At 44.4% G+C, this 15,800-nt stretch overlaps 3 non-coding genes across 3 annotated transcripts; all 3 read right to left on the minus strand.

Annotated features, from left to right (window-relative positions):
* Nucleotides 1–3,241: 3,241 nt before the first annotated feature.
* trnas-aga (transfer RNA serine (anticodon AGA)) lies at nucleotides 3,242–3,322 on the minus strand. The gene has a single exon. It is a non-coding gene; the product is annotated as a tRNA-Ser (tRNA).
* A 3,771-nt stretch (nucleotides 3,323–7,093) lies between these two features.
* Nucleotides 7,094–7,174, minus strand: trnas-aga (transfer RNA serine (anticodon AGA)). The gene has a single exon. It is a non-coding gene; the product is annotated as a tRNA-Ser (tRNA).
* A 3,617-nt stretch (nucleotides 7,175–10,791) lies between these two features.
* On the minus strand, nucleotides 10,792–10,872 carry trnaf-aaa (transfer RNA phenylalanine (anticodon AAA)). The gene has a single exon. It is a non-coding gene; the product is annotated as a tRNA-Phe (tRNA).
* Nucleotides 10,873–15,800: the final 4,928 nt, after the last annotated feature.

Here is a 15,800-nt window from a genome sequence, read left to right on the forward strand (position 1 = left end):
TCTATTGTTTTTGCTGCTGTTAATCGCATCCTGATTGAATCATGTTTGTTGTATCACTTGGGGTTTGTTTCTGCTGATGTGAATAACCTATAACTGGGCTAGAGCTTAATGTTTTCATGTTTCAAATAACACAGTGTGTCGATATTTGATATCTCCAAGACCAGAGGGGACTAACTGATGTCCTTACTGACTGCACCAATTTGGGCCTTTTCTCCTTTCTAATTCTGGATTATTACAGTTCTCATACCATCAAGTTCCCAGTCTGGTAATCACTTTCAGATACTGGACTTAGCGTGTGCCCCACAGCATCTCTCTCACCTTCGATGTGTGAATGGAGCACCCCGCCTGCAAACCTGGGTTCAATTTAAATTTGAATCCACTCAGCAAATGCATTTTTAAAAATATGTACATGTAAACTGATCACATGAAATAATTGGCAAAGGTTTAGAGTCACCAAGATGAATAAGTGAACACATCACGGACTAATAACCCAGCTCTATATTCACAGGAGAAAGTTTGTTATCTATCTGCTCGAATGTCAGTTGGTGAGATGAGCGACTGAATCTCTTTCCACGCACAACAGCATCCATTCCCGCTGTCCCCACATTTACAGTGTTGAGTCAGGTGGGTGCACGAGTCTCACAGGCTGAACGATTGGTTGGAGGAGCATCCACACACAGAACATGTGTCCTGTTTCTCCCCGCTGTGATTGGTGTTTTTACAAAGGCTGATAATAAGATGATCCTGATCAATCTGGGGAATCTGTCAAATCTTAACGCGATGTCTGGATTGCGTTTCCCAGTTGCAGATCCTCCCCTTCTAATACCCTGCAAATAAATGGTGGTTACAAACGTTGTTACTTTAAGTACAGGATATAAATTAAGAATAGACAATTCTAGATTCTATGGAACATTCTGTCCCCTCCTGTCCCTCCTAAATTCCTTATTCTAGACATTTACTGTCTAAAATCAACATTCATTTCATCGCCTGAGCTTTATTATCTCCAGAAAGTGCTGAATCTGGCTCGGTGCAATTCCACAGACATTAGTTAACCTCTAGTGCCTCACGGTCAGTCGATTCAGTGAGGGCCAGCAGGATTGCCACTGTGGTAGGCATCACAGCCTCAACTCCTGTCCTCAAATGACATCCACACACTTCCCAGTTGTACAGAGGACAATTATAACCTGTGAACTGCTGCCTTGGCTGAGCTCAACTAAAAGCCCAGATCAAGGATCGAACTTGTGACCGTCCCAGTCAGTACTGCAGTGTTCTAAAAATTGGGGGTTGGGGGTGCGGGGGGGGGGCGAGGTTGGGGAAAGTGGGAACAGAATATTTTGAAACAAATTTGACTCCACCTGTGAAGGAAAACTTCGTCACAATGCACAATTCTGAACTCTTTCCAAATTAGACAAGCAAGTGAAATGCATCATCAAAAACAGTGAGACATTTTAGAATGGCTCAAGTCACTGAATTAGCTTTACAATCATTGCACAGTACAGAAGGGAGCGACTGGTAATGGCAGCTCGGTTCGTAAAGTCCCCCAACGCAAGATATTGTTCTGGAACTTTTTAATATGCATCTCTTCCAAGAAACAGAAGTAAAATTCGACATATTGAAACAACTGCCTCCCCATCGGGGAATTGAACCGCGGTCTCCCGCGTGACAGGCGGGGATACTCACCACTATACTAACGAGGAACTGACGGGTCCCACTTCTGTCAGAGCAGGAATCGAGTCACTGTGAACAGAACTGGACACCAGGAGAAGTCGACAGACACATTGAGAGAGAGAGACAAACCGACAAACAGGGAGAGACAGACAGCGAGATAGAGACAACGAGAGACAGTTTGTGTGAGACTGACAAGGACAGGCAGACTGAGTGCGAAAAAGAATCAAATATATACATATACAGAGATGTGTGTGTGTGATCTATTAAGAGAGAAAGGGAAAGAGTGAGAGAGATAGAGAGAGAGCGATAGAGACTAAAACAGAAAATGATGGAAATACTTCTCAGCTTACAAGCAGGGACTAACAGAGACAGGCAAATACATGGACAGACCGAAATGATGGGAAAGAGAGAGCCAGTCAGACAAAGAATCTGAGAGAATCCCATTGGAACAGACGTGGCACCGTGAGAAAGAGACAGATTGAGAGACAGAGACAAACAGAGAAACAGGGACAGACAGAGTGAGTCAGACTGAGAGAGACAAAGACTCAAACATACAAAACTCTCTGAAGAGAGAGAGAGAGGCAGAAACCGAGCGACACAGATACATTTCAAAATTTCATTTCATTATCGGTTCAGAGTGTCACATTGTTTCAGAAAATTGCTGATTCAACCAATGAAAATCCGGTCTCACTGATCAGAATGGGAGGAAATCCGTGTTAAATTAAAGAGACACCAGGAGTGGGGGACGAAACCACGCGGGACAAACCCATTGAGTTTTAAGGCCAACGCCTCAACCACTCGGCTATTCTGGTCCTGTGAGAACCTGGATTCTGTCTCTGTGAGAATCTGGGCTTCAACCCCAACCCCACATACAAACACATACACATCGGCTTTCAGTGAGCATTTACGAACATTTTTAGTAATATTGACACGGGGGAACTCTCCTATTTATTTTCGAGTAATGCACTGGGACCTTTCATATCCACCCGAGGGTGCAGACGGAGCTTCAATTTAACATTTCATCCGAAAGTCAACAGCTTCAACATTGCAAAATTCCCCAAGTGCTGCACTTGAGTGTTAGCCAAGATGATATGCTCAAGTCTCAGGAGTGCGACTTGAACACACAAACTCCCGATTCAGTCGAGAATGCGGCCACTGAACCAAAGCCGATGCAAAAGTTCACAACCGTATTATTTTCCCCAAGTCGTTTTTATAAGTTCCAGAACATACCAAATTCATGGTGATAATTTCCACAGACAGTTGCACATACACAGAGACATATAAAGAGATAGACAGACACAGAGACCCACACACACATAACCAAAAATTTGCACGCACCAACGGGCATGCACAGATGCCTCAGACCTCTCGAGGGTTAGACAGGCTGAATCACTGTCGCAACTTTGACTGATGTTTGCAATTTTTGAAACGGATGTATCATGAATATTGCAGATTAATAAAAATGAAAAAAAATGTCAAAGATGAAAGGTGTGGGACGTTATTCCATCCATCTCAGGATCAGTTTGGCACAGAACCGGTTAAATTGTGAAATGGAATGAAAAATGCTGAGAATCGTAGTCGGCAGGATTCGAACCTGCGCGGGATAACCCAATGGATTTCTAGTCCATCGCCTTAACCACTCGGCCACGACTACTGCGTCGCTGCCTTTTTAAACGTTACTCAGAAAAAACTCAGTCATCCATCTCTGTGCAGCAGACGGCCAAAGATTCCTGAAAAATTCTCCGTTTGCTAAAAATCTGGACGAGGCAATCTCATCTACCTGCATTTTTACAGTTCTATATTGCTCTGGAACTTTTTAATATGCATCTCTTACAAGAAACAGAAGTTAAATTCGACATCTTGAGACAACTGCCTCCCCGTCGGGGAATTGAACCCCGGTCTCCGGCGTGACAGGCAAGGATACTCACCACTATACTAACGAGGAACTGATGGATACCAGTTCTGTCAGAGCATGAATCGAGTCACTGTGAACAGCAGTGGACACCATGAGAAGTCGACAGAGACATTGAGAGACAGAGACAATCCGACAAACAGGGAGAGACAGACAGCGAGATAGAGACAACGAGAGACAGAAAGTGTGAGTCTGAGAAGGAGAGTCAGACTGAGTGAGAAAAAGACTCAAATATGTACATATACAGAGATGTGTGTGTTGTGATCTATTAAAAGAGAGAGGGAAAGAGTGAGAGAAAGACAACGATAAAGACAGTGACAAGGAGAGAGACAGATAGAGAGAGAGCGATAGAGTCTAAATCAGAAAATGATGGAAATACTTCTCAGCTTACAGGCAGGGACTAACAGAGACAGGCAAAGACATGGACAGACCGAAATGATGGGAAAGAGAGAGCCAGTCAGACAAACAGTCAGAGAGAATCCCATTGGAACAGACGTGGCACCGTGAGAAAGAGACAGATTGAGAGACAAAGACAAACAGAGAAACAAGGACAGACAGAGTGAGTCAGACTGAGAGAGACAAAGACTCAAACATACAAAACTCTCTGAAGAGAGAGAGAGAGAGGCAGAAACCGAGCGACACAGATACATTTCACAATTTCATTTCATTATCGGTTCAGAGTGTCACATTGTTACAGAAAATTGCTGATTCAACCGATGAAAATCCGGTCTCACTGATCAGAATGGGAGAATATCCGTGTTAAATTAAAGAGATACCAGGAGTGGGGGACGAACCCACGCGGGACAAACCCATTGAGTTTTAAGGCCAACGCCTCAACCACTCGGCTATTCTGGTCCTGTGAGAACCTGGATTCTGTCTCTGTGAGAATCTGGGCTTCAACCCCAACCCCACATACAAACACATGCACATCGGCTTTCAGTGAGCATTTACGAACATTTTTAGTAATATTGACACGGGGGCAACTCTCCTATTCTTTTTCGAGTAATGCACTGGAAACTTTCATATCCACCCGAGGGTGCAGACGGAGCTTCAATTTAACATTTCATCCGAAAGTCAACAGCTTCAACATTGCAAAATTCCCCAAGTGCTGCACTTGAGTGTTAGCCAAGATGATATGCTCAAGTCTCAGGAGTGTGATTTGAACAGACAAACTCCCGATTCAGTCGAGAATGCGGCCACTGAACCAAAGCCGACACAAAAGTTCACAACCGTATTATTTTCCCCAAGTCGTTTTATAAGTTCCAGGACATACCAAATTCATGGTGATAATTTCCACAGACAGTTGCACATACACAGAGACATAAAAATAGATAGACAGACACAGAGACCCACACACATAACCAAAAATTTGCACGCACCAACGGGCATGCACAGATGCCTCAGACATCTCAAGGGATAGACAGGCTGAATCACTGTCGCAACTTTGACTGATGTTTGCGATTTTTGAAACGGATGTATCGTGAATATTGCAGATTAATAAAAATTAGAAAAAAATGTCAAAGTTGAAAGGTGTGGGACGTTATTCCATCGATCTCAGGATCAGTTTGGCAGAGAACCGGTTAAATTGTGAAATGGAATGAAAAATGCTGAGAATCGTAGTCGGCAGGATTCGAACCTGCGCGCGATAACCCAATGGATTTCTAGTCCATCGCCTCAACCACTCGGTCACGACTACTGTGTCCCTGCCTTTTTAAACTTTACTCAGAAAAAACTCAATCATCCATCTCTGTGTAGCAGACGGCCAAAGACTCCTGAAAAATTCTCCGTTTGCTAAAAATCTGGACGAGGCAATCTCATCTACCTGTATTTTTACAGTTCCATATTGCTCTGGAACTTTTTAATATGCATCTCTTCCAAGAAACAGAAGTAAAATTCGACAGGCAGGGATACTCACCACTATACTAACGAGGAACTGACGGGTACCAGTTTTGTCAGAGCAGGAATCGAGTCACTGTGAACAGAACTGGACACCAGGAGAAGTCGACAGACACATTGAGAGACAGAGACAAACCGACAAACAGGGAGAGACAGACAGCGAGATAGAGACAACGAAAGACAGAAATTGTGAGACTGAGAAGGAGAGGCAGACTGAGTGAGAAAAAGACCCAAATATATACATATACAGAGATGTATGTGTGTGATCTATTAAGAGAGAGAGGGAAAGAGTGAGAGAAAGACAATGATAAAGACAGTGACAAGGAGAGAGACAGATAGAGAGAGCGATAGAGACTAAAACAGAAAATGATGGAAATACTTCTCAGCTTACAGGCAGGGACTAACAGAGACAGGCAAAGACATGGACAGACCGAAATGATGGGAAAGAGAGAGCCAGTCAGACAAAGAGTCGGAGAGAATCCCATTGGAACAGACGTGGCACCGTAAGAAAGAGACAGATTGAGAGACAAAGACAAACAGAGAAACAGGGACAGACAGAGTGAGTCAGACTGAGAGAGACAAAGACTCAAACATACAAAACTCTCTGAAGAGAGAGAGAGAGGCAGAAACCGAGCGACACAGATACATTTCACAATTTCATTTCATTATCGGTTCAGAGTGTCACATTGTTACAGAAAATTGCTGATTCAACCGATGAAAATCCGGTCTCACTGATTAGAATGGGAGGAAATCCGTGTTAAATTAAAGAGACACCAGGAGTGGGGGACGAACCCACGCGGGACAAACCCATTGCGTTTTAAGGCCAACGCCGCAACCACTCGGCTATTCTGGTCCTGTGAGAACCTGGATTCTGTCTCTGTGAGAATCTGGGTTTCAACCCCAACCCCACATACAAACACATACACATCGGCTTTCAGTGAGCATTTCCGAACATTTTTAGTAATATTGACACGGGGGCAACTCTCCTATTCTTTTTCGAATAATGCACTGGAAACTTTCATATCCACCCGAGGGTGCAGACGGAGCTTCAATTTAACATTTCATCCGAAAGTCAACAGCTTCAACATTGCAAAATTCCCCAAGTGCTGCACTTGAGTGTTAGCCAAGATGATATGCTCAAGTCTCAGGAGTGCGACTTGAACAGACAAACACCCGATTCAGTCGAGAATGCGGCCACTGAACCAAAGCCGATACAAAAGTTCACAACGGTATTTTTTTTCCCCAAGTCGTTTTTATAAGTTCCAGGACATACCAAATTCATGGTGATGATTTCCAGTGACAGTTGCACATACACAGAGACATAAAAATAGTTAGACAGACATAGAGACCCACATACACATAACCACAAATTTGCACGCACCAACGGGCATGCACAGATGCCTTAGACATCTCGAGGAATAGACAGGCTGAATCACTGTCGCAACTTTGACTGATGTTTGCGATTTTTGAAACGGATGTATCGTGAATATTGCAGATTAATAAAAATGAGAAAAAAATGTCAAAGTTGAAAGGTGTGGGATGTTATTCCATCTATCTCAGGATCAGTTTGGCAGAGAACCGGTTAAATTGTGAAATGGAATGAAAAATGCTGAGAATCGTAGTCGGCAGGATTCGAACCTGTGCCGGATAACCCAATGGATTTCTAGTCCATCGCCTTAACCACTCGGCCACGACTACTGTATCGCTGCCTTTTTCAACGTTACTCAGAAAAAACTCAGTCATCCAACTCTGTGCAGCAGACGGCCAAAGACTCCTGAAAAATTCTCCGTTTGCTAAAAATCAGGACGAGGCAATCTCCTCCACCTGTATTTTTGCAGTTCGATATTGCTCTGGAACTTTTTAATATGCATCTCTTCCAAGAAACAGAAGTAAAATTCGACATCTTGAAACAACTGCCTTCCCTTCGGGGAATTGAACCCCGATATCCGGGGTGACAGGGCGGGGATACTCACCACTATACTAACGAGGAACTGACGAATATCAGTTCTGTCAGAGCAGGAATCGAGTTACTGAGAACAGAACTGGACACAGGAGAAGTCGACAGACACATTGAGAGACAGAGACAAACAGACAAACAGGGAGAGACAGACAGCGAGATAGAGACAACGAGAGACAGAAAGTGTGAGACTGAGAAGGAGAGGCAGACTGAGTGAGAAAAAGAATCAAATATATGCATATACAGAGATGTGTGTGTGATCTATTAAGAGAGAGAGGGAAAGAGTGAGAGAAAGACAATGATAAAGACAGTGACGCGGAGAGAGAGAGATAGAGAGAGAGCGATAGAGACTAAAACAGAAAATGATGGAAATACTTCTCAGCTTACAGGCAGGGAATAACAGAGACAGGCAAAGACATGGACAGACCGAAATGATGGGAAAGAGAGAGCCAGTCAGACAAAGAGTCTGAGAGAATCCTATTGGAACAGACGTGGCACCGTGAGAAAGAGACAGATTGAGAGACAGAGACAAACAGAGAATCAGGGACAGACAGAGTGAGTCAGACTGAGAGAGACAAAGACTCAAACATACAAAATTCTCTGAAGAGAGAGAGAGAGGCAGAAACCGAGCGACACAGATACATTTCACAATTTCATATCATTATCGGTTCAGAGTGTCACATTGTAACAGAAAATTGCTGATTCAACGGATGAAAATCCGGTCTCACTGATCAGAATGGGAGGAAATCCGTGTTAAATTGAAGAGACACCAGGAGTGGGGGACGAACCCACGCGGGACAAACCCATTGAATTTAAGGCCAACGCCTCAACCACTCGGCTATTCTGGTCCTGTGAGAAACTGGATTCTGTCTCTGTGAGAATCTGGGCTTCAACCCCAACCCCACATACAAACACATGCACATCGGCTTTCAGTGAGCATTTACGAACATTTTTAGTAATATTGACACGGGGGCAACTCTCCTATTCTTTTTCTAGTAATGCACTGGGAACTTTCATATCCACCCGAGGGTGCAGACGGAGCTTCAATTTAACATTTCATCCGCAAGTCAACAGCTTCAACATTGCAAAATTCCCGAAGTGCTGCACTTGAGTGTTCGCCAAGATGATATGCTCAAGTCTCAGGCGACTTGAACAGACAAACTCTCGATTCAGTCGAGAATGCGGCCACTGAAACAAAGCCGATACAAAAGTTCACAACCGTATTATTTTCCCCAAGTCTTTTTTATAAGTTCCAGGACATACCAAATTAATAGTGATGATTGCCACAGACAGTTGCACATACACAGAGACATATAAAGAGATAGACAGACACCGAGACACACACACACATAACAAAAATTTGCACGCACCAACGGGCATGCACAGATGACTTTGACATCTCGAGGGATAGACAGGCTGAATCACTGTCGCAACTTTGACTGATGTTTGCGATTTGTGAAACGGATGTATCGTGAATATTGCAGATTAATAAAAATGAGAAAAAAATGTCAAATTTGAAAAGTGTGGGATGTTATTCCATCGATCTCAGGATCAGTTTGGCAGAGAACCGGTGAAATTGTGAAATGGAATGAAAAATGCAGAGAATCGTAGTGGGCAGGATTCGAACCTGCGCGGGATAACCCAATGGATTTCTAGTCCATCGCCTTAACCACTCAGCCACGACTACTGTGTCGCTGCCTTTTTAAACGTTACTCAGAAAAATTGAACCCCGATCTCCCGCGTGACAGGCGGGTACATTCACCACTATACTAACGAGGAACTGACGGGTACCAGTTCTGTCAGAGCAGGAATCGAGCCACTGTGAACAGAACTGGACACCATGAGAAGTCGACATACACATTGAGAGACAGAGACAAACCGACAAATAGGGAGAGACAGACAGCGAGATAGAGACAACGAGAGACAGAAAGTGTGAGTCTGAGAAGGAGAGGCAGACTGAGTGCGATAAAGAATCAAATATATACATATACAGAGTTGTGTGTGTGTGATCTATTAAGAGAGAGAGGGAAAGAGTGAGAGAAAGACAATGATAAAGACAGTGACAAGGAGAGAGACAGATAGAGAGAGAGCGATAGAGACTAAAACAGAAAATGATGGAAATACTTCTCAGCTTACAGGCAGGGAATAACAGAGACAGGCAAAGACATGGACAGACCGAAATGATGGGAAAGAGAGAGCCAGTCAGACAAAGAGTCTGAGAGAATCCTATTGGAACAGACGTGGCACCGTGAGAAAGAGACAGATTGAGAGACAAAGACAAACAGAGAATCAGGGACAGACAGAGTGAGTCAGATTGAGAGAGACAAAGACTCAAACATACAAAACTCTCTGAAGAGAGAGAGAGAGGCAGAAACCGAGCGACACAGATACATTTCACAATTTCATTTCATTATCGGTTCAGAGTGTCACATTGTTACAGAAAATTGCTGATTCAACCGATGAAAATCCGGTCTCACTGATCAGAATGGGAGGAAATCCGTGTTAAATTAAAGAGATACCAGGAGTGGGGGACGAACCCACGCGGGACAAACCCATTGAATTTAAGGCCAACGCCTCAACCACTCGGCTATTCTGGTCCTGTGAGAACCTGGATTCTGTCTCTGTGAGAATCTGGGCTTGAACCCCAACCCGACATACAAACACATACACATCGGCTTTCAGTAAGCATTTACGAAAATTTTTAGTAATATTGACACGGGGGCAACTCTCCTATTCTTTTTCGAGTAATGCACTGGGAACTTTCATATCCACCCGAGGGTGCAGACGGAGCTTCAATTTAACATTTCATCCGCAAGTCAACAGCTTCAACATTGCAAAATTCCCCAAGTGCTGCACTTGAGTGTTAGCCAAGATGATATGCTCAAGTCTCAGGAGTGCGAGTTGAACAGACAAACTCCCGATTCAGTCGAGAATGCGCCCACTGAACCAAAGCCGATACAAAAGTTCACAACCGTATTATTTTCCCCAAGTCGTTTTTATAAGTTCCAGGACATACCAAATTCATGGTGATGATTTCCAGTGACAGTTGCACATACACAGAGACATATAAAGAGATAGACAGACAGCGAGACACACACACATAACCAAAAATTTGCACGCACCAACGGGCATGCACAGATGACTTTGACATCTCGAGGGATAGACAGGCTGAATCACTGTCGCAACTTTGACTGATGTATGCGATTTGTGAAACGGATGTATCGTGAATATTGCAGATTAATAAAAATGAGAAAAAAATTTCAAAGTTGAAAGGTGTGGGATGTTATTCCATCTATCTCAGGATCAGTTTGTCAGAGAACCGGTGAAATTGTGAAATGGAATGAAAAATGCAGAGAATCGTAGTGGGCAGGATTCGAACCTGCGCGGGATAACCCAATGGATTTTTAGTCCATCGCCTTAACCACTCAGCCACGACTACTGTGTCGCTGCCTTTTTAAACGTTACTCAGAAAAATTGAACCCCGATTACCCGCGTGACAGGCGGGTACATTCACCACTATGCTGACGAGGAACTGACGGGTACCAGTTCTGTCAGAGCAGGAATCGAGCCACTGTGAACAGAACTGGACACCATGAGAAGTCGACATACACATTGAGAGACAGAGACAAACCGACAAATAGGGAGAGACAGACAGCGAGATAGAGACAACGAGAGACAGAAAGTGTGAGACTGAGAAGGAGAGGCAGACTGAGTGCGATAAAGAATCAAATATATACATATACAGAGTTGTGTGTGTGTGATCTATTAAGAGAGAGAGGGAAAGAGTGAGAGAAAGACAATGATAAAGACAGTGACAAGGAGAGAGACAGATAGAGAGAGAGCGATAGAGACTAAAACAGAAAATGATGGAAATACTTCTCAGCTTACAGGCAGGGACTAACAAAGACAGGCAAAGACAGGGACAGACCGAAATGATGGGAAAGAGAGAGCCAGTCAGACAAAGAGGCTGTGAGAATCCCATTGGAACAGACGTGTATTTAGATTTACAGAAGGCATTCGATGAGGTGCCTCACAAGAGATTATTATACGAGCAAGGATTAAGGATTGGTTAATTGACAGAAAACAGAGAGTAGAAATAAACGGGTGATTTTCGGGTTGGCAGGCTGTAACTGTTGGGGTGCTGCAAGGATCGGTGCTTGGGCCCCAGCTATTCACAATCTATATCAATAATTTGGATGAGGGGACCAAATGTCATATATCGAAGTCTGCTGAGGCTACAAAGCCATTTGGGGATGTAAGTGTGAGGAGGATGAAAAGAGGTTTCAAACGGATATGTACAGGCTCAGTGAGTGGGCAAGAACATGGCAAATAAAATATAAGGTGAAGAAATGTTAAGTTAGACACTTATAGTAAAAATAGAAAGGCAGAGTATTTTTTTTAAATGGTGAGAGTTTGTGAAACATTCTGTTCAGAGGGACGTGGGTGTTCTTGTACACAAATCGCTAAAAATTAATATGCAGGTGCAGCAAGCAATTAAGAAATCAATAGGTTTATTGGCCTTTATTAAAAAAGGATTTGAGTATGTACGTCTTACTGCAATTATACAGGGCCCCTGGTGAGACCACACCTCGAGTATTGTGTGCAGTTTTGGTCTCCTTACCGAAGGAAAGATAAACTTGCTATAGAGGGAGTGCAATGAAGATTCACCAGACTGATTGCTGGGATGGGGGGATTGTCCTATGAGAGATTGAGTAGACTAGGCCTATATTCTCCAGCGTTTAGAAGAATGAGAGGTGAGAGACGAGACACACATCCCCTGAACGAATTTTTAAAAAGAGATGTGAGGTGCTTAAATTTAATCAAGGGCACCAGCTAAATTATTAGAGACACTCCCGGTCCTTCAGGGCCTGTGTCCAGGGGAGAAGCTGATGGGTTTATCTGATCATCTTATGGTAAAATGTTGTGTTCATTGAGCTGAGCACCTCGTGCCAGCATCAAACACTCTCCAGTCGGGCACAGCATGGGTTAGATACAGATTGAACCCATCGGTCGCTCCTCGACACAGATACTGAGGGACAGGTAGTGTCTGGGACACTGACATTTCTCACTCAATAAGGTATAAATTGATCCTGTACCTCTCCCCATTAATCCTGGGCTCCACAGGGCTCGAATCCTGCTCCTGTTGCCCTTCCTGTGACAGCACTGAGCTCAACCCAGCCCATAATGAGCAGGGCTCAGGGAGGGTGGTTGCTAGGCGCTGCAGTGATGTCACTAAGCAGGGCCATTCAGCCAAGCTGGTCCTCTCCTTGTCCCTTTAAAGGTGGAGAGCTGGGACATCCTGTCTCAACACATACACCCTGTTCATACTGAGAATCCCCAGGGAAGGCCCAAGGCCCAGAGTGTGGAACACAACCAAGGGGGAAAGAGGAGGAGAGAAGGGGATGTAAATCAAGGAGCAGGGACTGAGGGCCACCAAGCTTCAGTTTTAGAGCCTGAAGACTTCAGGAGGGGGAAGAGTTAGTTAGAAATATAGAAACATAGAAAATAGGTGCAGGAATTGTCCATTCGGCCCTTCGAGCCTGCACCACCATTCAATAAGATCATGGCTGATCATTCACCTCAGTACCTCTTTCCTGCTTTCTCTCCATACCACTTGATCCCTTTAGAGGTAAGGGCCATATCTAACCCACTCTTGAATATATGTAACGAACTGGCATCAACAACTCTCTGCGGCAGAGAATTCCACAGGTTAACAACTTTGAGTGAAGAAGTTTCTCCTCATCTCGGTCCTAAATGGCTTACCTCTTATCCTTAGACTATGTCCCCTGGTTCTGGACTTTCTCAACATCGGGAACATTCTTCCTGCATCGAACCTGTCCAGTGCCATCAGAATCTTATATGTTTCTATGAGATCCCCTCTCATTCTTCTAAACTCCAGTGAATACAGGCCCAGTCGATCGAGTCTCTCATCATAGGTCAGTCCTGCCGTCCCGGGAATCAGTCACATGAACCTTTTCTGCACTCCCTCAATAGCAAGAATGTCCTTCTTCAGATTAAGAGAACAAAACTGAGCACAATATTCCAGGTGAGGCCTCACGAAGGCCCTGCACAACTGCAGGAAGACCTCCCTGCTTCTATACTCAAATCCGCTTGCAATGAAGGCCAACATACCATTTGCCTTTTTCACCACCTGCTGTACCTAGAAACATAGAAACATAGAAAATAGGTGCAGGAGCAGGCCATTCAGCCCTTCTAGCCTGCACCGCCATTCAATGAGTTCATGGCTGAACATGAAACTTCAGTACCCCCTTCCTGCTTTCTCGCCATAACCCTTGATCCCCCGAGTAGTAAGGACTTCATCTAACTCCCTTTTGAATATGTTTAGTGAATTGGCCTCAACTACTTTCTGTGGTAGAGAATTCCACAGGTTCACCACTCTCTGGGTGAAGAAGTTTCTCCTCATCTCGGTCCTAAATGGCTTACCCCTTATCCTCAGACTGTGACCCCTGGTTCTGGACTTCCCCAACATTGGGAACATTCTTTCTGCATCTAACCTGTCTAAACCCGTCAGAATTTTAAACGTTTCTATGAGGTCCCCTCTCATTCTTCTGAACTCCAGTGAATACAAGCCCAGTTGATCCAATCTTTCTTGATAGGTCAGTCCCGCCATCCCGGGAATCAGTCTGGTGAACCTTCGCTGCACTCCCTCAATAGCAAGAATGTCCTTCCTCAAGTTAGGAGACCAAAACTGTACACAATACTCCAGGTGTGGCCTCACCAAGGCCCTGTACAACTGTAGCAACACCTCCCTGCCCCTGTATTCAAATCCCCTCGCTATGAAGGCCAACATGCCATTTGCTTTCTTACCTGCAAGCCAACTTGCAATGACTGATGTACCATGACACCCTTGTCCCATTGCAACTCCCCTTTTCTTAATCTGTCGCCATTCAGATAATATTCTGTCTTCATGTTTTAGCCATCAAGTGGATAACCTCACATTTATCCACATTATACTTCATCTGCCATGCATTTGCCTGTCCAAGTCACCCTGCAGCCTCTTAGCATCCTCCTCACAGCTCACACCGCGATCCAGCTTAGTATCATCTGCAAACGTGGAGATATTACACTCCATTCCTTCATCTAAATCATTGATGTATATTGTAAATAGCTGGGTTCCCAGCACTGAGCCATGCGGCACCTCACGAGTAACTGCCTGCCATTCTGAAAAGTACCCGTTTATCCAGACTTTATGTTTCCTGTCTGCCAACCAGTTCTCTATCCACATCCATACTTTAACCCTAATACCATGTGCTTTAATTTTGCACACCAATCTCTTGTGTGGGACCTTGTCAAAAAACTTTTGAAAGTCCAAATACACCACATCCACTGGTTCACCCTTGTCCACTCGACTAGTTACATCCTCAAACAATTCTCGAAGATTTGTCAAGCATGATTTCCCTTTCATAAATCCATGCTGACTTGGACCGATCCCGTCACTGCTTCCAAATGCGCTGCTATTTCATCTTTAATAATTGATTCCAACATTTTCCCCATGACCGATGTCAGGCTAACCAGTCTATAATTACCCGTTTTCCTCTCCCCCCTTTTTTAAAAAGTGGTGTTACATTAGCTACCCTCCAGTTCATTGGAACTGATACCGAGTCGATAGACTGTTGGAAAATGATGAGCAATGCATCCACTATTTCTCGGGCCACTTCCTTAAGTACAGAGGGATGCAGACTGTAGTTTCAGGATCCAGGGAGAGAACATGGAGCAGATGGGGAGACTGGCGTGGACTCCAACACAGTGAGGATGTCGGGGGAGGGAGATTGTGTCGGGTCGTGTATTAAGGGTGAAGGAGGGAGAAGAGAGGAAAAGTCAGAGGAGCAATTACTGCAGCAGTGTCCATCAATAGTGAGAGAGAGAAGGTGGGGGTCAGAGTGGGCCCTGGACTGGCAGGTAAACTGTTTGTTTGCTGTGAACAGCTTTCCTTCTGTCACAAATAGCCTCCTGTAGCCCAGTGACACAAACAGCCCATTAAACGCCTCCAATGTCCTTTGGTCTGTTGAGGTCTCCCTTTGTGAAACATCAGCTGTTGTTAAAGCTTCTCATTCTGAATCGCTTACAGTGAGACAGTATCCACTGTCCGTTTTATTCCATGGGCTTCATCTTTGCTGGCATTGGTAACACGCCTGGGATCACTAAACACAAAACCCAGTCCGTGAATCACTTTCAGCTACTGGACATAGCATGTTCCCCACTGCACCTCTCTCACCTTCTATGTGTGAATAGAGCATCACGTCTGCAAAGCTGGTTTAAGTTTATATCCAGGCAGAAAATCTATTTAAGAAAAGCCTGTAGGCCGATGAGACAGTGCTCAGGTGCCAGTGTGCTGCTGGTTTGCCC

This window comes from Pristiophorus japonicus, unplaced genomic scaffold (genome assembly GCF_044704955.1).
Source record: "Pristiophorus japonicus isolate sPriJap1 unplaced genomic scaffold, sPriJap1.hap1 HAP1_SCAFFOLD_684, whole genome shotgun sequence".
Lineage (NCBI taxonomy): Eukaryota > Metazoa > Chordata > Chondrichthyes > Pristiophoridae > Pristiophorus > Pristiophorus japonicus.